At 41.9% G+C, this 27,156-nt stretch overlaps 2 non-coding genes and 1 pseudogene across 2 annotated transcripts; 1 reads left to right on the plus strand and 2 right to left on the minus strand.

The window, feature by feature from the left end:
- LOC138242774 (zinc finger and SCAN domain-containing protein 2-like) overlaps positions 1-27,156 on the minus strand; it is a 587,776-nt pseudogene that overhangs the window by 18,362 nt on the left and 542,258 nt on the right.
- trnat-cgu (transfer RNA threonine (anticodon CGU)) lies at positions 16,752-16,823 on the minus strand. Its single transcript has one exon. It is a non-coding gene; the product is annotated as a tRNA-Thr (tRNA).
- Positions 19,837-19,909, plus strand: trnak-uuu (transfer RNA lysine (anticodon UUU)). The gene has a single exon. It is a non-coding gene; the product is annotated as a tRNA-Lys (tRNA).

Raw genomic sequence — 27,156 nt, forward strand, 5'->3', positions numbered from 1 at the left:
TGAAAATACACAAAAATATGCAATCACAAATATCCAGTTTGAGCAAATATAAGACAATAACAAAGTACCACAAACTACCAGGCATCTAGTACATTACCAGTTCAGGTGGGGAGCTGCGTCAGCATGTGTAGGCTTCAAAGGAACAAGTAATAGCTCTATTCCATGCTTAAAAGAGAAGAAAGAAAACACAACATTTCAGCCGTGGAGCCCTCACACCTGAAGAAGGCTCAACAGCTGAAACGTTGTGTTTTCTTTCCTCTCTTTTCATATAGTGTCATTAGCCTTTTAACAGTTCCTGTCAAAATAAAATAGAAATGGATAACATTCTAGAGAGAGTTTGAAATACCAAGGTACAATTTAAACCATATTTCTTCCACTACAACCACAATATTTTGGAGAGATTGTTGAACCTCACTGTTCTGACATGTCCGTTAGCCTCCGTCCTGCTTCAGCAATGAATGTGGCGGGGCACATTCTGAGGGAGATGAGGTCAATCAGGTGGCAGGAAAACCACGCTATGCTTTTTTTTTGAAATCCTGAAAAGGACAGAGGGGCCATCTATATGTGTGCAGCTGGATATGTAATTGCAGTTGGCGTAGCAAATTCTGCTGAAGCCCCACTGCCTGGTGTGGACAGTAGCTGTGCATGTTGCAGCAGAATTGTGCATGCGAGATCAAGGGGGCATGTCATGTGTTAGAACACTTCACTCCCTTCAGTAGCGCATGATTCCCTGAGTTCTTTAGATAACCTGTGGACCGATCTTTCATGATGAAGAATTCCTTAAGAAGAATAGATCTCGGCCCACCATCCCAATGCCTCCATCTCACAACAACAACCTCCCACTGCCCTTAGTCTGCAAGGCAGTCCTTTCAAGTGTGATGACGATGCCCGGACCTTCGTTGCCTATTGTACGAGCTGAACTTTTGTGCTCATCAATTCAACGCTCTTTCCATCAACTCATCTTGTCTTTTGACGCTTCGTGTTTTGCGCTCCTTTGCCTATCGGCATATCGGGTGACTGCAAACACTGAAGTTTTTGCTTATGGAGTGTGGAACATTGTTTTGAAGTGATGGCTGTTCTGTCATGTTGACGCTGAGTGAATCTTTCTTTGGCAACATGGGCAGGCTGACAGCAGTGCGAGCGAAAGTAATGGCAAATTTCTTGACTTATTTCTGAATGTGAATGTTCTTTAGAAAAGGGATGTGGCGTTGCTTTTCCCCTTGGAAAGGTCACACATTCCAGACGTGGTTATGAGCGAACAGTTGCCGCAAGTGTTTGAAAAGAGCAAGAGAGGAAGCAGCCCTGCCCCGTGTGAGGATCAAACTCAGGACCTTCAGATGATGAGACTGACGCACTACCATTTACGCCAACAAGCCCAGCTGCAGTACATACACCGGAAAGTTTGCCTCACATGGATTTCAGTCGCCCGTTCCCTAATCTTTATACGCCCTCTGCTGGATGTTGCATTTGCCTTTTGATCACACCGATACTTTTTTGGTCTGTTTCTGTTGCGAGTCCGTCTTTCAGATCTCACCTAGCACAAGTCTCTCTGGCTGAAGTGGCCTCTCTGCTTCAGCATCGTGCCCTCACTCAGCCATTAAAAACGTCACTCGGACTTCTGACATGCTGACATGAAATGTCAAGAGAGAGTGGCGGAGACGCTTAAGGCAGAGAGAAGATGAAAAGGGGGCGTGGCTGCGAAACGCCTGACAGCTGCACGACGCTCTCCACGCAAGGCGTGACCACAGGCTAAAGGACACCTTTCGGCACATCAAGCTCTAAGCACACACCTGGAGGATGCGGGAATTGATCCCGCTACCTCTTGCATGCAAAGCGAGCACTGTACCATGCAAGCTAACCCCCCTCATGGGGGTTATGCCTCGGCGTCACCTAGTGCCACTTGTTCCCCTCTTACCGGGCACAGTTCACTGCCCTTCGTCTGCAAGGCAGTCGTGTAATTGCGGCTTTCTTGACTTATTGATGAAGGTCTGACTGGACAAGCGAATGACGCCTCTCCCCTGTCCTCAAGCTCGCTGACAGATTGAAATGGAAAGTGCTGCCATGGCTCATTGGTTTAGGGGTATGATTCTTGCTTAGGGTGCGGGAGGTCCCAGGTTCAACTCCCAGATGAGCCCTTGTGTGCTCTTTTTGTCCTCGTACACAAGACTGGGAACTGATATCCACATCACCTTGCAGCGTCTGCTTATGGCAAACGATGGAATGTGACTAATGACTGAACGAGCCTGGTGAATACTCATCACGTGGCACAATGAGAGCGTGCAGTCAGCTGTCTGAGGCGGCAACCTCATTGCTCGTTCAAAAGAACACGTACTGAAAACTCATCACCACTATGTCGTAAATGAGCACTGCGATCGCTTGTTGTCAAGCGTCCTAACTTGGGAAATGCAGAAGCAAAAGTTGCCCTCTCTCAGCCACCGAAACGTGTGCGGCTCGCCTTGCACGCTCTGCGCCTCGCATATTTATGGAGCTGTCTGCTCTTCTTTCTGTTGAAGTACGCAAGTTACGGGGCGTACTGCAGACTATGATGTGCTCACTGACCGCTTTCAAGATTTGAAAACTATGAGCTTGATGGCTCAAGTCGAACGGATGTGGTTGTTACGCAATCGATGATCAAACGCACGTATTCTAACGATTCGTGAGAGTATGTTCTAAAGGTCCCTGGATCGATCCCGGGTTTTGGCATTTTGTTTCATCGCTCCCTTTGTTCCTCTCTCCATCGCCCCCTGCCTAAAATGACACGTCCCTTTCTCAGCCCGAAACGCAATCGATACACCAGCAGCAACCCTTACAGGTTTCCGTAGTGTAGTGGTTATCACGTGCGCCTAACATCCGAAAGGTCCCAGGTTCGAGACCGGGTGAAAACAGCCTCTTCTTGCACGCTCCTTCACTTCACAGATGTCTTGAGCCACCGGTCATTTGTTCCCGATGTGTTTCCGGTGCCTTCATGCACCAAACGCACGTTCCTTCTGTACCTGGAGCCAATCATTTGCAATTGGGGCTGTGCTGACAGACCAAGACGAACTGTTGGCTCAAAAGCAGCGCAACACCTGCAAGAACAACAGAAAGATTAGCATCCAGCGGGGGCCTCTTAGTGAGCCCAAGATCTCATCAAGAATTGACTCCAGCAACAGGGCTGGGCGCATTGTTCCATACTATGACCACTCTCGGTGTAAACAGGTCCCTCCTGGTCTCTGCTTGAAATGCACTTTCCTGTTTGCTTTGGTGTAATTGGCTTCCCCTGCATGGGTGAATGTGAAGAAGATCCTTTGTAAGTCATTGAAGAAAATAGAGAAGAGGTCGGAGTGGCCTCTGTTGTTCATCAACGATCCAGTCAGGCAGTACTCCTCTGTAAAGCGCAGTTTGTTCACATCGATTGGCTTTTTTTGCCTTCATTCGTGCATGTAGTAAAAGCAGATGCCCCTATTCTGCAGTGACCCGGATTCAAAACGAGGTTGTTGCCACAACGCAAAATACTGACCACTATACGATCATGGCGAGTTACCGAGACACACACGGCTCCACCCTTTTCCACCCCTGAATAGCATTGGCGAGTTGAATAGCATTCAATTCACATCGAATAGCATTGGCCCCTGAATAGCATTCACTTTGTCGTTTTTATAACATTTCTTTTACCACGCTCGAATATTGTTTTGTCCATATCTTTGCAATGGAAGCACAGAACACCGTCAAACCAAATGCATTTTAAAGACCACGACTTGTGGATATTTCTACAGCCTTTACATCAAACTATCAGTGAGCTAATTATCTTTTTTTAAACCTCCGGTTTTTCATCGATGCGTAATTACGCACGAACTGGAACCCGGGGGACCGCTGTGTGCACACGTTCACAAAGCGAGAAATACTGTTCAATACGGCTTCATGCGAAAAACCCGTATATGACCATAGGAAGCAGAACAGCGCGGTCTCCAATTACCCAGACTGTAAGCACGGGAATAAAGCTTTGTTTGATTTCTGAAACCCTTCCTTTACGCCCTGTTTTCATTCAGGTAAGGGTCAACTATATTCACAATACTACTGACAGCAGGAAGATTAAAATATTCTTTACTCAGCAGCTTATTAAAAACAGCTCCCATGATGTTCAAACTGACTTTTTACACAGAACACTGACACAGCTTTGTGTTCTGAATCACTTTTTCTCGTGCTTTTATTTAATGTGGCACAATGCACTGGGATAGGGGTATTCTGTTCACAAACCAATAGCATTTAAACCACAGCACCCACAATGCTGCAAGTAAGTGTTTTGCACACTAAGCAGGTCCTCTGACTTTTCCCAGCTTTGTTTTGGGCTGTGGAACCTTTCTTTATTTTTTAAATGATTTTCTGAAGATAACACTACAGGTAATACACTGGGATAGGTGGGTCTTCTTCGTGGCTCAATAGCATTTCAAGTACAACAGCCACACTGCTGAAACCAAGTGTTTTACACACCAGGCAGGGCCCCTAACCTTAGACAACCTTGCTGTGGCTGTGGCCCCTTTCTTTATTTTTTATGATTTTTTCAAAATGGCACCATTAGACAGGCGATAGGGCGGTGCTATTTACAAGTCAATAGATGTGGAGCACAGCGACAAGAACAACATTGAACTTTTTCTATAAGTGAAGGAAAATTCAAAAGAGCATGAAAAGAATGGATCGTATAAAATATCCATGGTAGAACTCGAGAAAAAAACTATACAAGGTATAATAGTCGCCGTGCATCCTCAGCTAAAATGTTTTAAAAAGTACGACAAAAGTACAATATGCTTAACAACATTTATGGTTATATCTATATCAAAATGAATGTAAATATACCAAGATATTAAAATACAATTTTAAAGTCCTAACCTAATAATGCTTGTGAAGTTTTCCAATAAATCCGAACTGTAATTTTGAAATATTATTGCTGAGAATGCAAAGAGAGTACAAATATCAAATTCAATGAGTGAAAATACAAAAGTAGTTCACTAAACTGAGTTTCTTCCCTGAAATGATTTGCTTGCGAAACACTAAGCAGCTTTGAATGGATCGCGGGAATCAAATATACAGATGGGTTCAGAGTGTGCTTTCCAACTTTTGAGTAACATTTTTCGTTGATAGGAGGGAGTTGTCTTCACAATCTGGGTTAAATAAAAAGGAGTGACGTCAGTACAAAACAGCTTTCCTTCTTGGGGAACAATGGTTGTGCTCCATATTTCTAAATATTTTGGTTTCAAGATCTCAATTTAGTGAGATAAAAAAAAGCCAGCTGGCTAAATGGTCTTTCAACTAATCGCCCGTGCAGGGATCAAACCCCAGTTGCTGGTACGAGTAGCATAAGGCTCTGCAACATGCAGATGAGGAACTAATCTCTGCTTCTTCATTATATACACAGTGAGCTATATTTGCGAGCCTACTGCCCCCTACGGGCTCTGTATTTCATTGCGGTACAAGACTGGTCGTGGAGACTTCTCGGTCTCTATGAAAGTGATACACTCCGTAAAATTTCCGGACATTTATTTAATCACCAACAGCGGCTGAGATCGAGTTTTTTTTTTCATTCTGTACTGCGATTTCTGAAGGTTACCCTGTGAAAATACGAGTTTTGACGAGAAGGGATGGACATATGTGGTCAGCAGGCTTGGGGAATTGGACCTTATGGTGAAGGGTGAGGGCTCAGCAGCAGCAGAACCTGATCAGTATCGGTTGACTCCGATATTTACCTTAGTGTCGGTATATTAAGATGTATTGGTAACGAGGAAGGAGTGACAAAGCAAATTGGCAGAATCTCTGCTATTTTGTTGACTATAAATCCCCACATGCTGTGTTCAGAGGGTCATTATTAAAAAAAAACGTAACAGTAAAATCTCTTGTACTTCACAATTATGAGTGCCTGTTACATTGTGTCTCACACCTCAGTGTCAGAATTGTGAGACGATTTTGTAATCAGGAGAAATTGCATTCACCTTTTCCCAATGCATTCTCACATGCCATTTTCTCACATGCCATGTTCAGAGGGTCATATTTTTAAAATGGTACAGTAAAATGTCCTGAAGTTCAGGATTTTGATAGTCTTTTCCATTGTCTCTCACACATCTGTGTCAGAATTTTTAGACATTTTTATAACCAGGAGGTAGGTTCACAGCAATAAGCAGAAAGTCCGATCACGCCCTGCTCATCCTCAGTTAACCATATATTCTCATATGCCATGTTCTAAATGTCCCATTTAAAACTGCTATATTAAAATTTCTTGCAAAATGCAAGAGTTTGAGACTTTTTATGATCAGAAGCCAAGGTCGTGGAAAATATCCAGAAAGTGCCAGTGAACTTCTGTTTTGCCTTTGTCTTTTTTACTCGTTGTATAACATGCCAGATTGTTTTATTGTGAGTTGTGTTTCTGAAATGTGTTTCATACAAAAATGCAATTTGGACAGTCTCTACTTACATATTCCCCTTTACTGAGGATATGTTCAGTAATACATCCGGATAAGTATTTTTAAAAATGACTGTAGAGAGCCATCTACAGGCGAAAGGCGGCATAACATCACAACAGCAGCATTTAAGATGGAACGAAAAACGCGAAGAAGCCAACTTCAGCCTCGTTAATGCAATAACATTAGGTGAGGTGAGGTAAAAAATAAAAGCAAATTTTATGCTTCAAATTAAATTAATTTTATTTATTATGAATGTGCCTGAAATTTTTCAGTACTTTAGAGGGTTCTGCCATTTTAGATGTTATGCTGTTCCTGTCTGATTTGTCAAATGTGTCATTTAAATCTCTCGTCATTTCTATATCAGTCTGAAGGCCTTGAAGTAAAGATTGCAATTCATCCAAAAATACAATTCATCCAAAAAAAGTTTCCCACTGGTGATACATACAAGGAAATGAATGTACATTTTCCCCCAAAATCAACAAATTTAAAATCAAATAAATCCCTCATCTGCAGGTGGAGAGAATAATGTCAGAATAAATACAGGTTTAAAAGTCAGGAGCATTGATAGTCCTATTTTAAAATGACACTAAAATGCTCACATATTAAAAAGCTCTATTAAATAATGAAAAAATTAAAACAAGGTAAAAAGAAATAATACACAGTTATATAGCTCAGGAATTATCAATGGGAAGTTACAATGGGTTGATATGATTTAAAAAATAAAATGTTTGAAAAAAATCTGTAAAACTACAATATGCTAAAAATGGCATGAATACTTAAAACAGGTGTGTAAAATTAAAAAAAAATAAAACAAGTTAAAATAAATACTAAATGGGTTTAAAATTCAGGAAAGTGATTGGTCAGATGCTTACGATGAGTGTTGCTGGTGTTTCGTGTGATTTACTTAAATGAAAAAAATATTCAATTTAAAAACGGCAAGAGCTCGTATGAAAAAAAAGTTCTTAAGTATCTTTGTTGTAACAGCTGCGCCAGAACTAGTGTATTCATATACATCAGAAAAGTAGCTGAACGTGACTGGTTTATATTCAGTTATGTGCATTGGGGACGAAAAGGAGACTTACATGGATTTTATTAGGTTTTAGGAATCAGAAAATTTATTTGTATATGTTTATGCCTACGAGCAGAAATAACTTCCTGCTTTCAGCGCTTTTATTGTTTCTGCTTGTAACCTCGAACAGAGAAACCCAGTACTGACTCACAGAAACGCCCCAGAGTTTCTGTGTTTCTAGGATTTAAGAGGGATGTACTGTATGAAGACAGTAAAGGGAGTTTGATGAGTCTGGAGGGAGGAGATACGCATTCCGCACGGGGAGCGCAGAACAACGAGTTTCACCTGCAGCTCGCTGAGTCCTGTCCTATATAACTGCTGAGCCTGGGACACACTGAGTCTCTAACCAGTGTTGGAGATGTAAAGGGTTAAACCCAGAAGTCGGGAGTGGAGTTTTTGTATAAGTGTAAGATTAAGGGAATAGGGTTTCGGGGGCTTTGGTGCACAGAAGAGGTTTCGGTTTAGGTTTAGTTTGCTTTTGACACATTTGTAACGGCCATGGCGGCCTGTAGAGTCGGCATGCGCCGTTACTTTTGCGCACGTTTGGTGTATAAGGGTGGTGAGGTTTCGGCTCACTCAGGTGATATTTCACGGTTGGACTTCTCAAGGAAGGTGTTACAGAAAGGATTAAGGCATTAGATGTCAAATGCTTAATCACTTTGCTGAAGGGAATTGGTTTTGACATTAGTTTCAATCGGCAAAGTTACTGGAACAATTTTGGATGAAAATAGAGGAGAAAAAAAGATGTGGGCCTGATTAGAATGTTTGAATGGCAGAAGCTGATGGATCTTTCTAATGTGGTGTGAGCCTGGTCAGTACCTGGATGGGAGACATCCTGGGAAAAACCAAGGTTGCTGCTGGAAGAGGTGTTAGTGGGGCCAGCAGGGGGCGCTCACCCTGTGGTCTGTGTGGGTCCTAATGCCCCAGTATAGTGACGGGGACACTATACTGTAAACAAGCGCCGTCCTTCGGATGAGATGTAAAACCGAGGTCCTGACTCTCTGTGGTCATTAAAAATCCCACGGCGTTTCTTGAAAAGAGTAGGGGTATAACCCCGGCATCCTGACCAAATTTCCCATTGGCCCTTACCAATCATGGCCTCCTAATAATCCCCCTCTATGAATTGGCTACATTACTCTGCTCTCCTCCCCACTGATAGCTGATGTGTGGTGAGCGTTCTGGTGCACTATGGCTGCCAACGCATCATCCAGGTGGATGCTGCACATTGGTGGTGGTGGAGGGGAGTCCCCATTACCTGTAAAGCGCTTTGAGTGGAGTGTCCAGAAAGCGCTATATAAGTGTAAGCAATTATTATTAATTAATAGGACTGTGATTGTTTGCATGTTTAATGAGATGGTGATGAAGGAAGATGTTGTGACATGGTTGTCTAAGTATTGTTTAGTGAAAGGTGAGCTTCAGAAAGTCTTGGATGATGATGGCATCTGGAACTGTGCATGGAGAGTACCTGTTTCATTGCATGAAGACAAAAAATGGTTATGGTGGATTTAAACACATTCCTTCTTTGATTGGATTAGGTGAAAATAGAGGCCTTGTGTTCTACCAAGGGCAGCCAAAACCGTGCAGGAGATGTGGGGAGATGGGTCACTTTGTGGATGCCTGTACAAAGGTGGTGTGTGGTAAGTGCAAGGAAATTGGACATGCATATACTGAATGTACAAGCGTGAGGAAATGTAATCTCTGTGAGTGTGAAGGTCATGTGTTTAAAGACTGTCCAAATTCCTTTGCAAATAGAACAAAACTGGGAAGACCAATGCTCTTCCAATAGCCTGCCACCTGTGGAGACTGAAAGTGCTCAAATGAAATGTACAGAACAGAGGGTGCAGTCTAAAAGAGACAATGGATTTAGAAAATGATTGAACTCAGAGCAGAAGAGTGAGGGAAGATCATTTTCCAAGTCCTCAGGTAGGTTCTCCCATGGGTTTAGATGTCTCCAATATATGTGATCTTACTGACCAAGCTTTAGAACCAAAGACTCAAGGAGGGCAGGTGGTGAAATATCCTATGGATTGTGGGGGTGGTAGAGGAGGAGACAATTAAAGCAAAAGGGGGGGGGGGGGGGGGGGCTGTATAGTAGGTGTCACCTACTGAATGATTGTAGCCAGAGCTTTTAGTCTCCCCTGGTCCTACTTTAAGTATGGCTCTTAATATTGTGTCAATAAATGTGAGAAGCATTCGCTCTAAGTTAAGGGCAAGGACTATACTATCATTTGTGAGGAAGGTAAATGCTGATATTGTGTTGTTACAGGAGTGGGGGTTACCCTTTAAAAACTGCTATAAGGATACGGAAGAACTGTGGACATTGGGCCCATCAATCTGGAGTGGGTCCAAAGAAAATAAATCTGATGGTATAGCTGTTCTAATTAAAAATAAGATGATAGAGGTACGTCAACACCTTGTAATGAAACCAGGGAGAGCACTGGTGGTGTATCTGGGTTTCATGAATGTCTAATTTAAACTCTTAAATATATATTGTCTGAGTTGCTCACATGACAGATATGTCCTAATTCAGGAACTGAGTAAATTGATTGGGATGGGATTTGAATTCTCTTTTAGAAAGAGAAGGCAGAATGAGGGGCTAGAGACGGGTCCAATTTGATAAATCATCAATATTATTGCAAACATTATGTAAAGATTTTAAACTGAAAGATGGCTTCAAACTTCATAGTCAGGGGAGGGCAGGTTTCACATGGCACTAGTCTCATGGGACCCAAGCCTCACACATTTTGTTTTGATACGTGATTTTACTTGCAAGACCACAGGCCTAACTATCTATTCCAACAGCTGTTACTGTGGGGAAGGGTGTGTGGAAGCTCGATATTTTGCTTTTGGAAGGTGAGGAAGTGACGCAGAGGTTCAGGGAAAGATATAAGGAATGGCAGTCTTTGTATGACCTGTTTGGCACAAGAGCACAGTGGCTGACCCTGCGCTCTGACCCCCAGCTTCTCTCCCTGTCTGTGTGTCTCATGGAGTTAGAAAGGAGTTACAAGCTGGACAAACTTCCAAATCTGTAACATCATTTCAAGGGTGTATGATAGATCATTCACAAGATCAAATGGCTGTTTATTATTGTAAGATTGTAGTTCACTACTGTTCTTTTGACTCTTGAGCTTGCATTATACAGCCGTTGAGTGCATTTTGAATCTAAGAGATATCCAACTGATTCAACCTGTCTGATGAATGTCTGATGAATGTTAAATGGGTTGTGACTTTTGGCAAAGTTTTTTGCAATATTATTTGTTTCATGAATACCATTCATCTCTAAAACAATAAAACAACTTAAAACAACTTTCCTGTCCCCTGAACATATGTTTTACATTGCTTGATCCCATTGGGTGCAACCTTTCCATTGTACTCATAATGTGTTTGCATTAGGAGTGTGTTAAATAAGCAGAAAAGAGCCCTTTTCTTCAACTGCTTCTGATCTTATACAGTGGTCAGAATCTGTCATCCAAAAGCTGATGAGTGGGGGGGGGGGGGGGAATTAGTACAGATGCACAATCCATAAAAAAACATTAAAGAGCATAAGGGTTTTCATCACATGGACTTGTTTGACTGTTGAGGATTAATGTTTTGGTGGCAGATCAATTAAAGGACAATAACCAGAAACATTGGTTCTCACACTGAACGCATTCTCCTTCAATCTTTTTTAACAACAGGTGAGTGGAGTTGCCATGGGCACCAGAATGGGACCCAGCTATGCCAATCTCTTTGTTGGCTGGGTAGAAGAATGCTTATTCGCTTCCTACACTGGCTATGTCCCTGACCTCTACAAGCGATATATTGATGACTGCGTCGGTGCCGCCATATGCTCCGACGATCAGCTTAAGTGCTTCCTGCACCATTTCACCAACTTCCACCCGTCCCTCAAATATACGGTTAACATATATTCCACTACTCTTCCGATCTAGACATCAACTACCCCAGACTCTCCACTTCAGTTTATTGCAAACCCATGGATTCACACAGCTATCTCTTGTATAACTAATTTCACCCCAAACATACTAAAAACTCTCTCCCTTTTTCACAGTTCCTTCGGCTACAATGACTATGCAGGGACGACATTGACTTTGAGAACCAAGCCCTCAAAATGTACTCCCTTTTGATCAACAGAGGATACCCCAGCAATGTTATTGACGGGGCCCTTGTCCGAGCCAAAAACACCCCTCGGACCATCAACCGAATCAGGAACTCCTGCAGTAACAACCGCATTCCTTTGGTACCACCCTAACACACTTCCTATCCCCAGGACTGTAAACGACAACTTTTCCATCCTACACGATGATCCCTCCATTGGGGCCCTCTTTTCTGACCGCCCCATCATCTCATATCGCTGATCACCTAATCTGCGCAACCTTCTTGTTCACAGCTCCCTTGACCACCCTCAGCAACCATCCACACCAGCTACTTTCCCTTGCAACAGAGCTCACTGTATCACATGCAAGTACACATCCAACACCACACTCATTCAAGGCCCCTCAGGACAATTCTGGATCACCCAGATGGCATCTTGTACCTCCAGCAACCTTATTTACTGTATCTCTTGTAGTAAATACCCAGTTTCTCTCTACATTGGAGAAACATGAAGGAGACTTGGAGACCGCTTCAGAGAACATGTCAGGGCTGTGAAGATTAAAGATCTCTCCAAGCCCATTGTTTCTCATTTCACCTCTGATGGCCACGACCACTACAATCTCTCCATCTGTTTTCTCAAAAATGGTTTTCTAAACTCATACATTAGAAAGACTACCGAAACCAAACTTATCCTGCAGCTAGGATCACACCTCCCCCTTCTCTAAACGACAGACTGTTCTACTAAATTTTCTCCATTCATTGGTAGTTTCATTTCACACCTCTCAACACCTATTCTGACTTCACATCTCTTGATCGGCCTCTCTTTCTGTCCCCTGCTCCTCCCTCTCACCACTCCTCCCTCCCAGCCTTTGTTCTCCCACTATATTACCTTTGCCTACTGCCTTGTCTCTCTCACACCTGAAGAAGGCTCCACGGCTGAAACGTTTTCTCTCTTTTTTTCAGCATGGAATAAATCTATTACTTGATCCTTAACAACCGGAAACACTATCTTCGGTCTTTCCAGAGCTGTAAGTAGTCATTCCAAGTTTATTAACTTGTCTCTGTTTTGTATGTACTCTTCAATAGCCACTGATGTTATTTACAACAGCTATTTTTAAAAATAAATTTGCATTTTTTTGGACTTTTTAAAGAATTGGCACATTAGGTGGAGCGGTGGCTCTGTGGCTAAGGATCTGCAACTGTTCCTGGAAGGTTGCTGGTTTACATCCCACGGTCGGCAGAGGAGTCCTACTCCGTTGGGCTTCTGAACAAGGCCCTTAACCCCAACTGCTCCAGGGGTGCCGTATAAATGGCTGACCCTGCGCTCTGACCCCCAGCTTCACTCCCTGTCTGTGTGTTCATGGAGAGCAAGCTGAGGTATGCAAAATAGGAATTCCTAATGCAAGAAATTGTATATGGTCAATACAGTGATCATATCTTATTGGCAAATGGTAATCTCCAAGGAACACGTAATAGGTTTATTCCATGCTGAAAAAAGAAGAAAGAAAACACAATGTTTTGACCATGGAGCCTTCTTCAGTTATGATTTGATTTTTTACAATCATACCCACACAAACTTTGCAGTTTTTAAAAATCTTGCACACACAACCCAGATATGTTGACTTTTTTTAAATTTGGGGGTAAGTTTAAGAAACACATAGTTCTTTTCTAGTTTTGTTTACGTGGTGACTATCAGGAATCCTCAGTGAAAAGGTATGCAGATCCTGTGCAGATGCAGGAGCCAGTAGTTATTGAGACAGTCAAACAATCCAGAACGTCAGGTGAGGTCCAAGGTCGAGAGGCAAAAGGGAGTTCAGTAACCAGTAAGCGAGATTCAAAGTAAACGCAAGGTAGAGCTCTCAAAGAGAAGACTCAATACCGAGCAGCGGGAAGCGGGTTTGGATGGTTAAAAAAGTGCTGCAGAGCGTGTGCTGATGGATTAACACATGTTATTATTAACCCGCTGCTGGTACTGGTTAGTTCTTTTGTGAGTTGATCCCCGGTGGTTGTGACAGTGACAGAATGCTGTTTTGTGATTGATGCTATATCAAAATATAGGGCCCGTAAAATTAAGCACAGAAATAAAAACATTTAATGGACTTGTACATCTGTCGCACTCCTACACTATTAACATCCAGTGGGAGTTGAATTTCACTTATGTTTCCACTTCATTCAGCTGTGTTTCCTATTTTACAGATTGTTGGCAATGCCACATGTTAAAGAAGGACAGAGGTGTAGGAGGCCAGAAGTGTGGTCAAGGGTTGGAGGAGTAGGGAATGTGATCAAAGAATTTCTGAAGTTTTCTAAGATAGAAAAAAGAAATTAGGTGGCATGACAATATGTGGTCAACACTGTCAAACAGAGTCCTTGGAGAGGATTGCTCCAGCAACAGGAAATGGTTATCAGTGATTTGGCATGAAGATAGATAAAAAGTAAGAACCCAAGTGCTTAGTGCGCAGAAGGGGGTGAGTATTGGTAGGGATTCCAAACCAGATGACAGTACACAATCTATAGTCAATATTTCAAGTCAATGTGAGGGATGTAGTTTGGAAGGCGACACAGAGCTCAGAAGTTCATTAGAAGATATGCTAATATGCACAGGCAGCACAGACAGTGGTGACATGTTAGAGGGAGACAAAATCTGTGTAGAATCAGAAAAAAGCCTGAAGAACACAGTGAATATTCCCAGGGGGCAAGCTCGTCTGGGACATCACCTCAGGATAAAAGGGGATTAAGAAAGATTATGTCTGTGCCTAAAACTTTCAAAGTATGTCTAAAGGCTGAACAATGGAGAAAATTACAACTTCTTAAAGGTACATCTAAACTAAGATAACCATGGACCCATATCTTATATAGCAAGTTCAGGAAGATAAATCCTTGCTGTCAATAGCCTTCAAATACCAATACATCAGGAAAGAGAATTCTAATGATTAAAGCAGTCTGTACTTTCAGTTCCTACCTTCAGTACCTTTTACATTACAGTTCCTGTAATGTAAAATACATAATGACAACAAGACACAAACCAATGGGCAATGATGACATCACAATTGATGTTGTAGGAGTAGGGCAAATACAACACAGTGAAAGGGAAACAAAATTTCGACAGGCACGCCAGCCTTATCGTTGAAAGATTGCCCGTGCCCTCACAAAAGGAATCAGCAATGTATACTACAGGCAGCTGAGCAGAACTCCGCTTGCTGAAATTGCAGCAGGCAATTTATCTAAGGCTCACAAGCAAGTATTAAACACTTCAGCATTTACTATTCGAATACCACACTATGTCAAAACACTGCCGCTTCTTAAGTTAATAAGTAAGGGTTTTTGAACACGCATTGTGTTGTTAATGCTTATATTAAAAAAGCATAAATTCAGATAATGTAATTTGGACTGAACAAAGTAGTCCAGCCCCTTTACAACATTACATACCACTGATTAAAGCTTAAAACTACAGAAGCAGGAGTAACAATAATGGCAACAACATGTTTGGAGTTCGGCATTTCATTTATTCTGCAGAAACATCGTACCGGAATGAACTGCCCGAGATAAAAGAGTAATTGCGGCTTCAGATCGTTTTTACAGAGCATTGCGTTGTTCTGTTCATGCTGACTACACGCTTTAAATTTGTCATTTACTGCAAGCGTTGCTTTTCCAGGTTTTTCTGAAATTCTTCGCATTTGAGCCAGCACTAAAATATTTCGTTCCCGTCGCTGAATACATCGTGGAAACGGTATTTGCAACGGAATGCTGTCACACATGAAACCTCTTTGTTATTCGGTTCTGAAGTTTGAAAATGAAAATAAAACAGGGGTCACTTCATAGGCTTGAAAGAAGTCCAAGCAGCATAAAAACCCGCGTATTCTCACAAATTGCATTGTGCTGCACCTTTCTTCTGCTGCTTTTATAAATCAGCCTTAAACATTTGAATACATACAGGTACCTTACTGCTACTAATCACATTCACGTGAATACAAAGCTTTTTTCTGTCCGTTATGTTCTTGCGAAGCAGTTTCTCCGTTTTCCTCGTACTGTGATTGTCAAGCGAACACAAGAAGACTGAAACAGTGTAAAGGCAGGTAAAAAAGACAGGGTAAAACGCCTAATTGTCGGGAGTGGGATTTGAACCCCTGCCTCTATTTGGAGAGCGAAACAAAGCTTAAAAGACACGAAACTGGGAATTTGCTGTTTTAAACTGCTTGACTATCCTGAAAAAATGTGTGCTGATTGCACCAGTCGTATGCGATTTTCCGTAACTTTAGAACAATTGATACGAATGGACGAACACAATTTGTGGCGTTAAGCATGACATGGAAAACGGTACCGGAGCATTCGGGTCCGGACTACCAGACTCAGAAACAGTTTTTACCCCCGCACTATCAAACTATTAAACTCCCAGCCTCTCTCACTCTCTCCTCACCTCTCACCTAGGATCTGAACCTCACAGTGCCTTCTTTCTTACCAAAAACCCAAACACACATTGAAAATCTACCTCTACCATACATGTCAAAAGCTCACTCCCCATCATTTCTATCCCTTTATTTCATTCTTTTGATGCATGTTTTTGCACATAACCTGTTACCTTTTTGTTGTTTTGCACACTGCCTGTTGTTGTTTTTTGCACATCGGCTGTTGTCTCTTTCTTTTGTTATACAATTGTATTGTTGTTGTGTTTTTTTCTTTGTACTACTTATGTCCGAGAGCTAGCTAAATACCATTTCGTTATTCCATATACCTGCGTATGAGTATAATGACTATAAACTTGAACTTGAACTTTTAACTTGAATTTGAACTTGAACTTGACATAGTCTTGCAGGCAGTATATTATTTTATCGTTTACTCGTATAAAAAAACATGGTCTTCTCGTTCCTAAGTCAGATTTTTAGTGCTTTCGAACGTTACTTCCAACCTGGACTGACAGCTCACCCGATCTGTTTGTGATCAGACCATGGAGTCGGGGACTGTACCAAGCGTAGGTTCCTTCCCAATGCTGAGGCGATCATTTGGAAGATGGGTGTGAAGAGAGACAAGCTTTGTCGACTAAAAAACAAGGCAGGATAAGCATGAATACTAATCACTGGCGACAGTTATGCTCTCTTACTATTGAGACTCCTACATTTTTTTTGAAGACTTTGAAACTAAAGGTAAGCGGAGACAAACGAAACAGGTGCGGGAGGGGATTGAACCCACGATCTTCGGTTTACGAAAACGACGCCTTACCACTTGGCCACCGCGCCTTCAAATAAACAGGAGAATAATGTTGTTCAAATTATTTTTTTCTGAACCTGGTTTACATCGCCTGGAGGCAGCAACAACAATAAAAGGGATACTTAACAAGGAGATGCGCTGTAGCAGTGCGACTCCAACAGATGCTCCTGAAGAGACTGGAGGTTTAAGCCAGCTCCTTAGAGCGCTCGGCCGTGTTACTCTCAACAGCGGCTCTTCAGCTCTTGTTGTTTGACCTAGTGGTTTTATAACGCGTGGAAACGACCGCAACTTCATTTTCTGAGATGCTTTCTCTTATGTGGTGAAATCTCGACCTCTTTGGCATCTCTGGCTATAGTTTTTCCTGTAGAGCACCTCATAAATGTTGCTTATAGTGCCCTTGAAGTCATTTTATTTTTACAGGAAGACGCATTCTCTCCCGATCTCTCCTGTTTTAGAAATGCTTCATAAGGCATGTTTGATTCAATGGACAAACAGTATACTAATTGTACAATGCAGATCTATGCGGCATTTGTACTGGATTTGACTGGGATTCTGAAATACTTCTTGAAAATGTATTCAGATTTTCTTGAACCTATAATAAAAACACAGACCCGAATCTCCCTAGCTTCCAGTCTCTTGCTGTCCTTAAACTCGGACGTGATGTTCTGCAGACGTGCAGTGTCCCTTTACTCTCGTTGTTTTCAAAACGACCTCCGTTGTCGGGCGCAGTTAAAGTGGAACTGGCCTGACCGCACAGGAAAGTACAGAATGATAAAATGTTTCTACGGCTCAAAATGTCCCTTTAGACCCTCGTCATGTCTCTGTGAGGAACGGGTAGGTAGAGAGGTTTAACAGATGCTCACGATGTTTCACACGGGGTGTTACCTGTTGTAGTGTTTCAAAAGATGTGTTAGCGGACCACAGATTATCTTGAAAAGATTTGGGTTTGCACTGGCTGGGATTCAAACCTGACTCAATTATTTGGAAGGCGCCTGTACCACCAACGCACTTCCGAGAAGCACCTACAAATTATCACAATCCTCTCTCTCACCTACAAAGTTATGGAGACACAGACGTCCAATGAAAGCTCAAGGCTCAAATCCTTTGTTGTGATATCATTTTAATTAATATTAGCTTTGATAAGGTGTCATTTTTGCCACTTAAAGGTAAAGTCTGCTCCTTTTCTCCTGGTATAGAAAGAACGTGTTCCATCTTTGTTTAAAAACACCACTAAAAGTAAATTATTCAGCTCTACCGCCTGTGAGCATTGACAAGACATCTCAAAAGGACATATTAAATAAGAACACGATCCTTCCTGTTACCATTCCTGTGGTTGGGGCGTTGTTTCACCCTTTTGCGTTAAATCATCAGTACTGCTGTTTTTCTATGGATAGTTTAATCAAGAGCACTTAAAAGATGCAAAAAGCTTTCAAATAAAATAGAATTGAAAGACAGTCGAGTAAGGAGGTAGAAAAAAAGCACTCCCCCGTCTGGGAATCAACCACCGTCGCCCATGTAACTGGATACAAAAATAACAGATTAATTTGTGCCCAGTCTCTTTAAGCTTCGATGCGATTATTTTTCCTTCCTTATTTCTTCATTCCTATGAATTTACTCTGTTGTAGAAGAAACGCGAAAGTGGGAAACTGCAGGCATTCTTCGTGAGTGGTGTGATCAGTGAGCATTTGCACATCTCTAAGTCTGTTCCATAAACTTTAGCATCGGGGATGTACCTCAGTGGTAGAGCGCATGCTTTGCATGTATGAAGTCTCGGGTTCAATCCCTGGTATCTCCAGGTGCTTTTATATTAGAGTACTCGCATCGCAATCTTCTGTTGAGTGAGAACTCTTTGCTCGGGTTCAGAGAGAGCCAGGTTTACACAATTAAATGCAGTTTACACAATTAAACTCGACGTGCTGCAGGGTTGCGCTGCTATTTTAAATGTACCTCTTTTAGTTCTGTTAAATCCTAAATTATTTGAACTAATATTTTAGTTCAAAGTCAGGAAATCCAGAGATTGCTTCACACTTGTCGTGGCTGTTGCAGAAAACACCTGTTGAATCTCACCCGGGATTTCTTGATTGATCATTCGGCGAGCGAATCCTCCTTCTGAACTCAGCACTAAACTGAAAGCTTCACGAACTCCTCACTCCGTGTCCTGTACTGCTCTCGTGTAGATGTGAAGCACAGCCGTAAACACACCTTGAACTTTTTCCGTTTGTTAAGGAAAATGCAAAAGAGCATGACAAGTATTGATCGTATAAAATATCCATGGCACAACTCGAGAAAGTACTGAAGGACTACACATCGACTTTTGATGATTACAAGAGATTCAAGAAACACAATCGTCCGCACCTGGGTTTGGATCCTGAACGCTAGAGTTAAAAGAACATAAGCGACGGATATGACCTATAAACTCTTTTAATTGTCTTATAGTTTATGAAATAAAACAATTTCTAAATGAATTCTAACTGTTGATAGACGATTTATTGAATTTTAACAAAATCACAATTACAACCTTTTTCGGTTAAACTGTTATTCACATGCTCTAACGTAAATAAACGTTAGTGTCTTCCGGTGTGTGAGTCAATTTCTCCAAAAAAATATTTGTTAGTCTGGCGGGAGGCTGTGCAAGGTGTTAAGAAATAGAATTTCTAAAAGACAGGCTCCCTAAGCTTAACATCAAGGCTGTTTTCTCTACAGAAATGCTCTTTAAATTTCAGCACTGTTGCAACTCCCTTTATAAAGGGTGTGCACACGTATACAACCAAGGCATTGAAAGTTTTTTTTTTTAATTATTGTTCCAAAAAATGTTCCATTTGTTTTCTTTTTAATGTTGTTGATTAAAAGATTTTATTAAATGTGAAAAAAATCTGAATGTGAAAAAAGGTCAAAATGCTATTGAAAAAAATCAGTAATGTGAGGAAAGATGGACTGTGGGAGCCCCTTAACTACCCATGTCATGCTGTATTTCTCACTCATTCTACTGGGAATGGTACACGTGACTTGCGAGGATCCCGACAGTGTTGACTTTCTTTCAGAGCCCGGATAGCTCAGTCGGTAGAGCATCAGACTTTTAATCTGAGGGCCCAGGGTTCAAGTCCCTGTTCGGGCGGATGTGCTGTTCTTAAGTCTATTGTGAATGTCATTCTAAATAGTCTTTTATCTTTCACTCTTCTAGCTGTACTGTGGTTATTTTAAATGTCCATTACTTGTATTTACAGTAGTGTATTTAGTGTTTCATTTCACAAACCGAAAATGTTCAAGTAGATCTTGTCACTCTACTCCACATCATTATCTAAATTAAATCACAGTAGAGTACAGGACACGCAGTGAGAGGCTCACACAGTGAGTACTCTTGAATACGACAAGAGGAAAGGCACACTGCACATCTGCAGAACATCACGTCCGAGTTTACAGTGACAGCAGAGGTTGGAAGCGAAGTAGTTTTTTATTACTCGCTCGCTGAACGATCTCTCAAGAAACCTCGGTTGAGATTTAACGGGTGTCTAATAATCACGTTCAAAAAGGTGACGGTGTTTTTTTTTTAACTAGCCTTAATGGCATCGTGGTGTGAGTAGATCTTAAAGCAGCTGCAGACAGAGTACCCGTAATGGCAACACGTTTCTGCTTTGAGTTCGGCTTTTCTTATTTCTTCTGCAGAACCAGTGGTATCGGAATATACTGATCCGCATAAGAAGCGCTTTCGGGTTCTGATCATTTTTATTGAGCGCTGCTCTAAACTTTACATTTGCTCGGGCTAGTTTTCCCCATGAAAAAAAGACATATCCCTAATTACATGATTTCACTTTTTTTCTTATCAACGAGTAGAAAGAAATAAAATATATACTTCATTATAAGTACCACAGGCAAGATGCCGTTGCGTTCAGGTCGCAGTTACCCCTGGAGACGTTTGTTAAAATCTCACTTCTAATAAAGAGGTCTTTCTCGTTAGAGTAGGATCGATAGAAGCCTTAAGCGGGGGAAAAAATCACAACATCTCGCATTTAACGTGTTTAATGTTAACTGTCTCAGTGGTTGCTTTGGTGATTGATGGCTCTTCTCCCTCGCAGGGTGACGGCAAACGTCTTCAGGGAGGGAGTCTCCCACGCACGGCTTGTCTTTATCAAGAGCTGAGACAACAGAAACAGACTTCCACCTGACATTAATTACTTCTTGAGCGTTTATGACCGTCTTTAAAAGTTGAGAGCAGGTGAAAAAGTCTTTGGAAATGAGGAAATGACTGCCGACAGTAAACAGAGCTGACGCTCAGCTGCAGACAAGCGCTCCTCGTTAGTACAGTATAGTGCTGAGTACCCCCGCTTGTTGCGCGGGAGACTGGGGTACGTTTCTGTGACAGGGCGCTGGTTTAATTTTTTAACAACCTGACTTCACTTAAAAAGTGTGTACTGTGTACTACGTTTCGGACTAGTTAGTGCGGTAGAACATGGAGATCATCTCCAGCTTTGAGCTCAACTGCAACAAGAAGTCATGCTAAATGTAGTTTAGTGAGTAGACATCGCGAGACAACAGAACGAGAGTAGAAAGCAGGAATATAAGGTGTAAGGGCATGATCTGTGTAGTTAACAAAATAGTTAAAATAATATTAAAACGTCTCTTTATTAAGATACACAACATTTATGGCGACGAGAGATGAGTGCTTGACGGACTCAAAGCGAGCAGAACACTGCAGATTTTAGTTCTCTTGCTGGTAGAAACGAACTTTTGAATTTTCTGACTGTTCGTTTAGCTTGCCCATTGGAAGATATGGCAGCCGCGCCGAGAAGCTTTGCTTATGCCCGGCTTTTTTCACCGCTTCTACTGAACCTCGTAGCTCCGGATTTGTATACGGAATACAAGATATGGATGGAGTCGTACAGATTTTTTTGAAATAGCCGGTGGATCTACAGAAGCTCAGGATGCTGTGAGACGTGCTACATTACTGCACTGTATCGGGGCTCCCGTGCAGCGGATTTTCGCCAATCTCCCTGGAGAAAAAGGTACATATGAACAGACTGTAGCTGCCTTAGACGCTTACTTTACACCGCGGAGAAATGTGGTTTTGGAACGGCATAAATTTAGGCAGAGAACTTAGTCTCAGGACGAATCTGTTGATGCTTTTGTGACTGCACTAAGAGAATTGGCTAAATCTTGTGACTTTGGAGTATTGGAAACTGACATGTTAAGAGATCAACTTGTGGAAAAATGTGCACATAAGAGACTATAAATTGCTGCAGGAGGAAGGGCTGACTTTAAAAAGAGCTCTTACAGTCGCTAGAATTCATGAAGCAGCTCAAGCAGAATCAAGAATGCTTTCTGACCACAGTGACAAAGTGACACTGAACGGGGCGCTCGCTCAAACTTTACAAACAAAAGCCGAGCAGCAGGACACAGTCATGCTAGAGAAATAGAAGAACAGGGGACGGCTGACATTACATGTTACAGGTGCGGACTAACAACGCACAAAGCAGATGAATGCGGAGCGTGAACAGCAAAATGTCTACACTGCAAGAAAACAGGACATTGTGCACATGTCTGCAGAACATCACGTCCGAGTTTAAGGACAAGTATACCTTTTATTGTTGTTGCTGCATCCAGGCGATGTAAACCAGATTCAGAAAAAAATAATTTGAACAACCTTATTCCCATGCTTTCTCAAAGGCGCGTTGGCCAAGTGGTAAGGCGTTGGCCTCGTAAACTGAAGAGCGTGGGTTCAAGCCTCACCTGTGCCTGTTTCATTTGTCACCACTTTCCTTTAGTTTCAAAGTCTTAAAAAAACTTGCAATGTAGGGATCTCAATAGTAAGAGAGCATAACTGTCGCCAGTGATTAGTATTCGTGCATATCCTGCCTTGTTTTTTAGTCGACAAAGCTTATCTCTCTTCACACCCATCTTCTGAATGATCACCTCAGCATTGGGAAGGAACGTGCGCTTGGTACAGCCCCAGACTCCATGGTCTGATCACAAACAGATCTGGTGAGCTGTCAGTCCAGGTTGGAAGGAACGTTCGAAAGCACTAAAAATCTGACTTAGGAACAAGAAGACCATGTTTTTTTATACGAGTAAACGATAAAATAATATACTGCCTGCAAGACTATGTCAAGTTCAAGTTCAAATTCAAGTTAAAAGTTCAAGTTTATTGTCATTATACTCATACGCAGGTATATGGAATAACGAAATGGTATTTAGCTAGCTCTCGGACATAAGTAGTACAAAGAAAAAAACACAACAACAATACAATTGTATAACAAAAGAAAGAGACAACAGCCGATGTGCAAAAAACAACAACAGGCAGTGTGCAAAACAACAAAAAGGTAACAGGTTATGTGCAAAAACATGCATCAAAAGAATGAAATAAAGGGATAGAAATGATGGGGAGTGAGCTTTTGACATGTATGGTAGAGGTAGATTTTCAATGTGTGTTTGGGTTTTTGGTAAGAAAGAAGGCACTGTGAGGCTCAGATCATAGGTGAGAGGTGAGGTGAGAGTGAGAGAGGCTGGAAGTTTGATAGTTTGATAGTGCGGGGGTAAAAACTGTTTCTGAGTCTGGTAGTCCGGACCCGAATGCTCTGGTACCGTTTTCCATGTCATGCTAAACGCCATAAATTGTGTTTGTCCAGTCATATCAATCGTTCTAAAGTTACGGAAAATCGGATGTGACTGGTACAATCAGCACACATTTTTCAGGATAGCCAAGCGGTTTAAAACAGCAAATTCACAGCTTCGTGTCTTTTAAGCTTTGTGTTTCGCTCTCCAAATAGAGGCACGGGTTCAAATCCCATTCCCGACAGTCAGGCGTTTTACCCTGACTTTTTTATCTCTTTACACTGTTTCAGTGTTGTTGTGCTCGCTCACAATCACAGTACGAGGAAAATGGAGAAACTGCTTAGCAAAAACATAACGGACAGAAAAAAGCTTTGTAAACACGTGAATGTGATTAGCAGCAGTAAGGTATGCATTCAAATGTTTAAGGCTGATTTAAAAAAGCAGCAGAAGAAAGGTGCAGCACAATGCAACACAATTTGTGAGAATTCGCGGGTTTTTATGCTGCTTGGACTTCTTTCAAGCCTATGAGGTGACCCCCGTTTTATTTTCATTTTCAAACTTCAGAACCGAAAAACAAAGAGGTTTCATGTGTGACAGCATTCCGTTGCAAATACCGTTTCCACGATGTATTCAGCGATGGGAATGAAATATTTTAGTGCTGGCTCTGCTTTAAAAAAAACACTATTGTTCCAACCCCCAAAAAGACAAAAGTGGCATGCCTGAATAATTACCGCCCAGTAGCATTAACATCTGTGGTGATAAAATGCCTGGAGAAGCTGGTGTTGTCACACATCAACTCCTCCATCACAGAGTCCCTGGACCCCCTGCAGTTCGCCTACCAGAGCAACAGATCAGTGGATGATGCTGTCTCCCTGGCTCTGCATACAGCCTTTGAACACCTGGACACTAAGAACTCGTATGTGAGAATGCTGTTTTTGGACTACAGTGCAGCATTCAATTCCATCATACCCAGTCAACTGGTGACAAAGCTCAGGGGATTAGGTCTGTGCAACTCTGTCTGCAACTGGCTGCTGGACTTTCTTATCGAGAGATCACAGGTGGTGCGGATAGGCAATAAAACATCAACACCACTCACCCTGAGCACTGGAACCCCACAAGGCTGCTGTCTGAGTCCAAGGTTGTACTCCCTATTTACTCACGACTGCACAGCAAGACACAGCAACAACCACATCATTAAGTTTGCCGATGACACCACTATAATAGGACTGATCAGTGATGATGACGAGTCCACTTACAGGGATGAAGTTGTACAGCTGCTTCGGTGGTGTCATAGCAATAACCTGGACTTGAACATAAAGAAAACGAAAGAGCTAATAGTGGACTTTCGGAGACACAGGCCACACACTCACAGCCCACTCAGTATTGATGGAACGGAAGTGGAAACAGTCACCAGCTTTAGGTTTTTGGGAATTCACATCTCTAAAGATTTAACCTGGACTGTGAACACTGACTCAATCATGAAGAAGGCTCAGCAGCTCCTTTATTTCTTGAGGTGCCTCAAGCGATGGGGGATGCCAATACATGTGTTGGTGAACTTCTACCGCTGCACTATCGAGAGCGTCCTCACCAACGGGATCACCGTGTGGTATGGCAACACCTCTTCGCGAGAAAGAAAGGCACTGCAGAGAATGGCCCAGAAGATCATCGGCTGCGGTCTCACCAAGATTAAACAGCTCTATGAGGACCGCTGCCGTGGTAGAATTCTGGCCATCACAGAGGACAGTCACCACCCCGGGCATGAGCTCTTCACCCCACTGCCCTCAGGCAAGAGATATAAGAGCATACGGACACTTACCACTAGATTCTTCAATAGCTTTTATCCACAAGCAGTGAGACTGGCGAACACATTTAGCCATCCCCCTCGGACCACACCTACACCATCACCATCTACCTCATTTTAATTTATTTATTGTACGTCTCCAGTCATTGTTTACACGTCTGTATTGTTTATATTCAAACTGTCTGCATGTTTACTTGCACATTGTCTATTGTTTGTTTGTACATTGTCTTGATGCACTGTTTGCACTTTGTTTTGTTTTTTTTACACTTGTTTTACAATCGAGAGACTTTCTGTAAGTAAGAATTCCATTGTACCAGCACCGGTTACATATGGCAATAAAGTTCAAGTCAAGTCAAATGCGAGGAATTTCAGAAAAATCTGGAAAAGCAACGCTTGCAGTAAATTACAAATTTAAAGCGTGTAGTCAGCATGAACAGAACAATGCAATGCTCTGGAAAATATGATCTGAAGCTGCAATTACTCTTTTATCTCGGGCAGTTCATTCCGATACGATGTTTCCGCAGAATAAATGAAATGCCGAACTCCAAACATGTTCTTGCCATTATTATTACTCCTGCTACTGTAGTTTTAAGCTTTAATCAGTGGGTATGTAATGTTGTAAAGGGGCTGGACTACTTTGTTCCGTCAAAATTCCATTATGTGAATTTATGCTTTTTTAATATAAGCATTAACAATACAATGCATGCTCAAAAACCGTTACTTATTAGCTTAAGAAGCGGCAGTGTTTTGACAAAGTGCAGTATTCAAACAGTAAATGCTGAAGTGTTTAATACTTGATTGAGAGCAGATCTCCCTCGATTTAGACAAACTTTTGTTCGGCCGATGATTTCAGATCAAAATCTGAATCAAGTGGAAAGAAAGCTGAATTACGCTGGGTACTGGGTATCACTGTTACACCATCAGGTCATGCTAGGAGGATTTGGGGGATCAAACTGACACAGAGGGACCCAATGTGGGGACTGAACCCACAGTTCTGAGATTAAGAGATTCATGCTCTATCAACTGCACCTATAACTCTTGTGCTACAGCAGTAATGTTTCTGGGTGTGGATGAACATGACATAATAGGCTGACAGCAGGAACACGTGGCCCACAGGCAGTGACAGTATCGCTATCACATTTGGCTGCAGTATATTGTGTTGAGAGCAGCAATAACTTTCCTGCAGAGATGGGAGTGCCTTTCATACAGCTCTTTCAATCGGACAGAGTAACAGGAACCGACCTAAAGTTTCGGCTGTGGATCCATCTCCGCATGGGGGAAAGAGACAGTAAAATAGCAATGAAGAAACAGAAAGAATTGTGCTCGCTGCAAAGTAGGAAAGAGGTGGTCAGATACATAAAACAGCTTGGTGATAATTTGCAGCGACAGTTTTATGTTATTTAGTACACGGATTTCTCTTCATGTTCCTTAAGATGTGTAATTTGTATGTTGGTTGTATGAGAACAGTTTCTTCTCAAGTCCTGTCAATTGACAGTGGAGAGCTAGCTGGTGCACATCTTCAAGAAGACTCTCTTTAAGGCAATTACAAGTTTCTCAAACAAATCTGTGTCATATTTTTAAAATAATTTAGCTAATGAGCAACCAGAGTATAAATTAATTCTCCCAATCTCCATACAAAGATAAAACTCCATGTGTGAGTCTAAGTTTCTTTGAGGCTACTGATGTACGTCATTATTGGACATTCCCAGTGATATTGACTAAGGAGCTCAATTTTTACATGTTGTAGTTCAACATGTGCAAAACATTCGTATCCCCTGCAAATATCGGCAAGGTCAGTGATATTCTCAACAATGCGTGACATTGCAATTCGTGCCATACTTTTTCCCGATGTATTCTGACATGCCAAGATCAGAGGGTCATATTTAAAAAACTGGTGCATTAAAATTGTTTGTACTTCAGGATTTTGATAGTCTGTTACATTGTCTTTCACACGTCAGTGTCAGAACTGTGAGACATTTTCATAATCGGGGGGGAGGCCGTAGAAATAAGCAGAA

The sequence above is a fragment of the Lepisosteus oculatus genome, chromosome 14 (assembly GCF_040954835.1).
Source record: "Lepisosteus oculatus isolate fLepOcu1 chromosome 14, fLepOcu1.hap2, whole genome shotgun sequence".
Classification (NCBI taxonomy): domain Eukaryota; kingdom Metazoa; phylum Chordata; class Actinopteri; order Semionotiformes; family Lepisosteidae; genus Lepisosteus; species Lepisosteus oculatus.